The sequence below is a fragment of the Rhinolophus sinicus genome, chromosome 17 (assembly GCF_057876585.1).
Source record: "Rhinolophus sinicus isolate RSI-liver-muscle chromosome 17, RSI-T2T, whole genome shotgun sequence".
Taxonomy (NCBI): Eukaryota; Metazoa; Chordata; class Mammalia; order Chiroptera; family Rhinolophidae; genus Rhinolophus; species Rhinolophus sinicus.
The window spans coordinates 79,294,368-79,303,327 of NC_142517.1; positions in this window are offsets into that span (position 1 = coordinate 79,294,368).

The window sequence follows — 8,960 nt, forward strand, 5'->3', positions numbered from 1 at the left end:
GAATAGTTGGTCAATGAGGAAGAAGTTGTTAATGAAACTGGACGCTGACCCAGTTTTCCCCTGACTGCCAAGGGATGCTCCACATGGGATGAGGGGAAGAAGGCAGGTAATCTCATCTAATCTCCTAGTCAATATGTTTCTGGACCTCCAGGTAAATACACTAATAATAAATGCTAGCAAGAGAGTGTTCTCTATGGAATGCTCTTAGCAAGATGTCCTTGAAAATTGACATGAAAGCTGGGTTATAAAACAAACATGTTTCATGAATGAAATGTTCCCTTACTGTGTGAAACCACCCCATAAGTACCCCATTGGAAAGCTCATCTATCACTCTGGGCCAGAGAGTGTGTCATCATAGAAGAAAGGACTAGGGAAGCCACCCTCATTGTCCCAGACTTTTCTTTGCTTTGTCGGCGCCCCTGGATGACATGAATCGTTTACATCATTCTGAAAGCTTGATACTGAATAATATCTTGATTTGCATGAGTCTGATCCCTTGCATAAGCTCATGCAATAATCAACTAGAGCAAAGAAAACAAAGAAAATGATTCCAAGTGCATGTGCCTAACTTCTAAGATCTACTTTCCATTCTTAGATTTGTTTTTTGACAATTGTCCACGTTTAATTTGTGGAGAAGAATAAAAAAGGAGAGTTTTTAGTCAGTTCTTTAAGTATTTAATGGATTATGTTTTTCTATTTTTTTGTTGTGGTAAATATATATCACATAAAATTTATCATTTGAACCATTTTTAAATGTACATTTCAGTGGCATTAAGTATATTCACATTGTTATACAAACATCATCACTGTCTATTTCCAGAACTTTTTCATCACCCAGACAGAAAATCTGAATCCATTAAGTGACGTCTCCCCATCCCTCTTACCCTAGCTCCTGGTAACTTCTACTTTCAGTTTCTATGAGTTTGACTATATATCTCACATATGTGGAATCGTACAATATTCATCCTTTTGTGTCTGGCTTATTTCACTTAGCATAAGGCTTGCAAAGTTCATCCAGGTTGTAGAACGTATCAGGATTTCATTCCTCCTTAAGGGTCAATAATATTCCATTACATATGTGTATACACACACACACACACACACACACACATACACACACATATATACATATATACCACATTTGGTTTATTTGTTCATCTGTTGATGGACATTTGGGTTGTTTTCACATTTTGGCTATTGTGAATAATGCTGCTATAAACATTGGTGTACGAGTATCTGTTTGAGTTCTTGTTTTCCATTCTTTTGTGTCTATACCCAGAAATGGACTTGTTGGTGATTCTATATTTAATGTTTTTGAGGAAGCACCATACTCTTTTCCACAGTGGCTATGCCATTTTACATTTCCATTAGCAATGCAGGTCATAAGGATTTCAATTTCTCCACATCCTTGCCAATGCTTGTTATTGTCTGCTTTTTTTATTGTTACCATCCTAATGGGTATCTTAGCTATTTTTTTTCACAAGTCTCATTTTTAAATATCAATAAAGTTAATAATATTTTACTACTTACTAACTCGCCCCTATGAGGAGCTAGTTTCATCTTTCTACTCAGCCTTGCTTCTGGAACATACTTGTCTCTGGAACAAAACTGCCAAGACTGAGCTACTTAACTATCTTTTTGGAGGTGATGTCATTTTCCCCTTGTCACCTCCAGTCAACCTCTTTAGGAAACTGATGGGTGAATAAGAGAGAAGTTGTTGGACAATTTGGAAACAACTTCATTGAACCAAAACAGTTAAGGGACACAATTTCCCATCAACTTTATAGGATATTTCTCTAGCGTGTCTTCTTATTCAGCTTTGACTATCCATGTAGGTGAAGAGGGATTTGACATATCTGGCTTGACCCATTGCTCTGTTCATTATTTTGTTCTTTTTGCTATCGATTGTCCTCTAGAAAGTTGGAATGTGTATTTCTTTAATAAAAGTGAATTTTATTTACAAATGTGATTATTGATATTTTGAATATACTATTAGTAAGTATCACTGAGGAATTTACAATGTTGTGGCTTAAGCCATCATTGCCTTAAAAGTGCATGCACATTCTGAATGTCAGCAATTTTTTTTTCATTGTTGTTGTTAGTAAAAGCAACATCTGCTCACTTTAGATCTTTAAGGCCTGTCTGCTTCTGTTCCTGCTGAAGCTCAAACATTCAGACTACAGTTGGCACTACAGAGAGGGGAAACCAGGCTGGGGCCTGTTTTCCCTCCCGGGTTGTTGATAAAGCTGTCAGCCGGGTTGTGGGGGTAGAATTCTGGCAAGATTGGTGTTCAGAATTTCTTAAGCTTAGCCAACTGGCAATGGATGCCATCCAGGGAATGAGTATGACACCCTCATTCCTTGCTACGTAAAAATAAACATGTAGGTTATAACATTGCATTTTGATTTTTCTGTGATAATACTGTGGGCCATAGAAATTTCTAAGTAGGATCAATTAGAAGAAGCTGAATATATGTGCTTTACTTAACAAATTTTTTAAAATAGAAAAACTGCTGAAGGTCTTAGGCTTGTCTTCTGGAAGTTTACATAAGTAGAGTTTTATAAAATAAATCTGATGTTATTGGAAATAAAAAATTTAGATTGAGAAACTAGGATCTTGAGTATGAAGTAAGAGTTTCGAGACATTGGTGATTTTAAGAGATGCTAAAGTAAAAAACAAACAAATAAACAAACAAACAAAAAACAGATGCTAAAGTGGTTTGTCAGCTATTCAAAGTCATCTAGGATCTTGCCACACAAAGTGCGGTCCAAAGACCATTATCATTACCGTGACCAGGAACTTGTCCAAAAGAAAAAATCTCAGGTTCTTCTCCAGACCTTCAAAGAAGAATCTGAGTTTTAATGAGATTCCTTAAGTGATTAGGAAATGCATTAACATTTGAGAAGTGCTTGTCGAAAAGAATTTTCTATTGAAGCGTAGACGAAGATTTCCTTTAAATCAAGTCACAGGTTGTTTGAAATGCACAAGGTGCTCCTCCTCTTATCCAATTAAAAGAGTATCCTAATGACGAACTTTAAAATACTATGTCTTTATTAAGTGTTCATTAATTAAATTTTGGCAGTATCTTAATTGAAATACTATTTCCAAGGCTTTCTAAATTTTTCTATAGTTTACTTTTTACTCTGTATCAGTTGTAACCTTAAAGTGAGCTTTTAGGGAGGGACATGGTCCAATTTCATGAAGGTTGGGGTAGATTATAAATTGATACACCTTCTGGACTCTAACCTAATTTCAGTTCCCTCACAGCCTCTGGAGAGAGACTGAAGAAATTTATGAGATATATTAATAGGTTATTGTAACATCTTTCTTAACTAGTTTAACTAATAGAAGGATTTTATTTAAAAATTTTAGGTTTTATTTTTAGATTTTATTTAGTCATTCATTTATTTACAAAATATCTATTAAGGCCTGACAGATTTTTTTCTGAATTTTTTTTTCCCCCAATTCTAGAAGTGTTTTAGAATTCAATACAAATACAATTTGAATGAAGCAAAAACTTAGTAATTGGGGATACAAAATATATATTTTATTTCTTGTCTATTACTACTCAGTACTGTGTTTTACATAGAATTGCTATGTGAAATGATTATACATTAAATCATGCATATCAAACAAGGTAGTTTTTAAATATACCTCTCTTAAATTTTGGGTGGGAATTTACATTTCACAATATTTATAATTTTCACCATTAGGTACATGTACATGATTCACTGTATATAAATGGGAAATATGTTTCATTTTCCTTCCATAGCTTCAATAAATAGCTCTCACATTAGAACAAGAGTTTAAATCCATGTGTAAAGTCTGGCAATACTGGGTCTTGACTTTTCCAATTGTATTTTCCATTAGAAGTAGGTAAGGATGTTGAGTTATTGAAATATCTTTACTACTTCACCTTGGAAATTGTTTCACAGTATGCTTTGCAGAGCGATTGCCACATCTTTGGAAGAGTTTATTAGCTCATGAGGGGACATAAAGTTCTAATACAGAATAACTTTGAGGTTTAACAAGAAAATCAATGGTAAAATTGAATTCCATATTCTCTTCCTTATCTTTTTTTGTGATGATCATCATATTTTAGCAAAACTAAGAAATCTCAGTCAGTTTCCTGTCCTGATAGTTCTGTATTGTGACCCTGAACATGTACACACACACACACACACACACACACACACACACACATATGTTGGGTTCTTAGAAATAAGGAAGAGAATATGAGGTCATTTGTGATGAACATTCCGGACCCAGACTATTCTGAAGTGTTTGCTGACAAAATTCACAACAACAAACTCATTTGGCCACCATTATAGTTGTATGTGAGCTGCTTATTTTTAAGAAAATATTCACAAATCGATATTAATTTCAAGATATTTTCATTGTTTTGTACAATGTACAAGTTGAGTCTGATGTGATTATAATTTTTGTGTTTATAGAATGGATGGTTCATGAACATTTTCAAGTACAGTGTCATGTTTTTATTAGGTCTCACATCCTTTCCTAATATCTCTCCTGGGAAAAGTAAAGCACCCAGACAAGCATAAATAAATTGCTCAATTTCATATTGTTAGACATTAAAAAGTTAGAAAACAAGTTAATGAGCTTTCAATTCTCACTGTTTTTAAGGTATTTAATGTTTATCATTATTCAAATACTCTGGAATCCAACTTCTTCTAACACAATGGGGCTTGATGAAGAGAATATGAGGAAGTCCCAAATGTAAGGAGGCGTGGGGAAAATCTATGTCCTAGCACACACCTCAAAACTTGCTGTATCATCTTATGTTACATTGATGAGGATGAAATATAATTAATGTCCTCTTCAGTAATAATGAAATTATTGAGCACAATTTCCTTAATGGTCCGTATTCCTATGATTTGCTCAGGTGAAGTTATAAGGGCCTGACAATGCACCAAACATGGGCTATGAGCTTTCAAGTGTTGCTCATCTCTTAACTGAAGACTTTCATCTCTAAATGACCCAAACAATTCACTTTATTGTTCATTTCTCTGCAGAGGCCCCAACATCAGTATGAGACACCTAGAAAATCAACAGACATTTTCTTGATTGTACTTAAAAAAATGGTTTTCTTAAGAAGATACATTTTGATACAAATTCCATAAGTGGAAAAACAATAGTTTTGAAAGTTAAACATGCTGAGACAGTTAATAAAATATATTAGTGTATCTTTTCTCTTTAGGAACACTTCCCCTTCAAATCCAACTCTTTAAAGTTAACATAGTTTAAAAATTGCCTTTAGGGAAGGACTAGTTGGTATTTGATAGTTAAATATATGTAATGAAGGAGGAAAAAAAAATCTCAAGAAAGACAATCACATTGATTTATTCCATGGAATAACAGCTGGGATGCTCATTTGCTGTCTTTTTTCAGGCTAATAAAATTTATTCTGAAACAGTTTTCCAAATACCACTATGAAAGCCAAGAATTTATTTACTTTTTTTGCTAGAAATCAAATGACTTCTTGTAATACTATTTTATGGAATTTGCTGATTATTTTACCATTTGGGGATAGAGATATAGTCTCAAGAGCTGTAGAAATTCAACTATACCAAATTCAAATCACTTCTTAAGCTGTGCTACTGAAAACATATCATTTCAAATTCATCTTCATTTTGTTGTTCACTAAAATCAATGCACAATTACTCAGAAAGTGATGGTCATCAGATGACAGTTTATTTGGTGTTTTGCCTGGTTTGGGGTGTTTATCTTTTGCCCATATTTACCACTAATTGTTAAAGAGTCCCCATTTTCCTCTCTCACCTCTTCATTTCTTACCTAAAAGACTGTTGGGAGAGGAAGGATAATGTGCCAGGCCGACAGTTGGTATCACATTAATCAGCCTATCCAGGGTTTGATGGAGAATAGAATGAAAATATTAGGAATAATTAAATGTTGAAGTGCTATCCTTCGGGAATGAGATGAAAAGTCATATATTAACTTTCACGAATAAAGATACTTGGTACTTTTGCCAGATGAGTCTGATGAGTGCAGATCTGGATTTTATTATTGTTGCTTGGGTCTTCATCATTATGTGTGCAGATGTTCCCATTGAAAGCATAAATTATGCTGTCTGTTGTCTTCTTTATATTGTGAAATTCAGCTATGCTGTCTTTTATATGTGTTTTCATTAATTAAAACAATGATAATAATAGTGAAAACTATTTTTAGTTTTATTTAAAACTAATACTTATTGAGTGTGCTTTCTCTGGCCAGTAATTATATTTTACATATAATTTATGTAAATATAAATTAATTAATTTATATTTATAAATAAATTAATTTATATTATATAAAATATAAATAAATTAATTTATGTAATATAAATTAATTAATATACCATTTACAATAGTGGGGAAAATGAAGGTAGCTACCTTTGAAAAGGTGGGGAAACTGAGGCACAGATAGGGTTAGTAATTTTCCCAGGGTTATACAGCTAGAGGTATAAGTCAGGATACTAACAAATAGAATCAGTTTCCTGCATGCTATTCTTGGAGTGCTGGTGGTGACAAACCATCCATATGCTCATGTGGTGACCTCAGCTCCTCTTATCCGTTACTCACTCAGACTATGGGCTCATGGCAGGTGAGTCACAGGTAGGCTCTCTGTAGCTATTGGCATGTACATGGCTAATTCTGGTCCATACTGCTCTGGACAATGTGCTAAAGATAAAGCATGTGGACACCATGAATCAGTTCCAGCCAGTCTTCCAACTTTTACTTGGAAAAGTCCCAGGAAAATAGAACAAGATTTTTGAAATAAAAAATATGAAAAGAATAGAATTAGTTTTGTCATTAACCCTTTTTCTTAGAGATTCACTTTTCTTTTGCCCCATCAGTAGCTACTGGGTACACTCTTTGTGGTTGAAATGAATTTAGAATTTATCAAGTTAAGAATGGTAACCTTTCATTTTAACAGAATGTCACTCCCCCATCCTCAACCCCCTTTTCCTCTAGTTTGGCCCTTGTGAATTCAATTCAGTAAAATGGTTTTGATCAAGTTTCAGTGTAAGAAAAGCTCTGTGTGATGAGTGAAGGACGAGGCACGATCCTCGTGCTTGGGAGAACAGATGACTGCACTATAGGTCAGCTTGTGATGGGGGATGTAGTAGACATAAAAATGAAGTAGCATGGCACATAGGTGCAGGGGAAATTATTTCCCGTGAGAATGGGGGGATCAAAGCTTCAGGGAGAGGGCAGAATTTGGAAGCATTGAGGTGAAGAAGAGCAGTATTCTATGTAGAGGGAGCAGTATAATCAAAGTTGGAAAACTAGTGCATATTCAGGCAGTGGTGGGGGTGAGGCTAGAGAAGAGAAGGCTAGGAGGAGCGGGAGAGTACTATGGGGACAGAGATGGGAGATGCTGAGCCTAAATTAAGGGGGCCTTGACTATTACACAGCATTTGGATTTTATTCTGTGGGCAACAGACTTCATGACAGGAGGTGAGCAGGAATGGGTTTTAGGAATCTAACTCAACCCTCATGGCTTGTAGAAGGTAAAGAGACAGAGGATAGTTGGGAGGCTCTTAAGATAGTTCAGGGGAAAGAGGTAACAAGGACCTGAAATGTGGGAATGGAAAGGGAGGCCCAGACTGAATGTGCACAGTTGGCTGTGGTGGGGAGTGGAGGGTAAAAGCAGAGTAGTCACTAGTTCTTGCCTCTGAAACTTCCAGTTCTAAGGAATGAGATTATCCCATGCAATTCACTGAAATAAGAAAGAACAGGGACCAACCTGTTTTGCTATTTTGTTTGTTTGTATTTGCAGTTATTGGTCACAGGGGTCATAGGGAAGAGATTATTTCTTGAAATGATCTGATAATATGTTTTTCAGATATCTATATAATATTTTTGGTGGAGTAAAGCAGAAAAGTAATCTGTAAAACATTTATTCTTAGAATAATAGAACTACTATGTTTCCCTGAAAATAAGACCTAGCCAGACAATCAGCTCTAATGTGTCTTTTGGAGCAAACATTAATATAAGACTTGGTGTTATATTGTATTGTATTGTGTTGTGTGGTGTGGTGTGGTGTGGTGTTATGTTATATTATATTATATTATATTATATTATATTATATTATATTATATTATATTATATTATATTATATTATAGACCCGGTCTTATATTATAGTAAAATAAGACTGGGTGTTATATTAATTTTTGATCCAAAAAACACATTAGAGCTGATTGTCCGGCTAGGTCTTATTTTCGGGGAAACACAGTAAGATAGTATAAAATAGATGAAGGGATTCTTGGAATGTATTTGTTTTTCTTATGAAGGTAAAATAAAAACAAGAAGTTCAACTGTGTAATTCTATAATAAATAGTATTGTGGGTAAGTTTATAAAGTTTGAATTCTATTATCTCCTTAGATAACCCAGAGGTTTCATTAATTTAACTTTGCTTATAAAAATAGTTTGGGCCTGTGTTAGTAAAGCAACTTTCCTGCATTTTCTCGGCACTTCTATTTCTGTCCTGTCTAAAAGAAGACAAAGACATGAACATTTAAAAGCATGAGCTTTCCTTCATTCACCAAAATTTTGTTGCTATCAAAGGAAGAACTCTGGCTCAGTTCTTTGATATCTATGTTAAACATTATTTTTATTCTAAACAGGTTAGAAATACAATGTTCCATTAACACAAACTTGGCCAAACATCTCATTACAGATTTTTCTGGAGAAGTGAATGTTGGTGAGTAGAAAGGAGAAGAGCAAAGTAATAGCTGAAAACTGGACAATTCCACACTCTTTGTATTTCAATTTTTTGCTTGTGTAAATAACAGAACCATTGAAGAAGGGAAAGCAAGTAGATATTATTGAGACTTTGGATAATTTCCACCTCATTATCCTACAACCAGACTTGACATGTGAATCATATAAAAACTTGTACTAGAAACACCTGAATGTTTATTCTCTCTCTGACTAG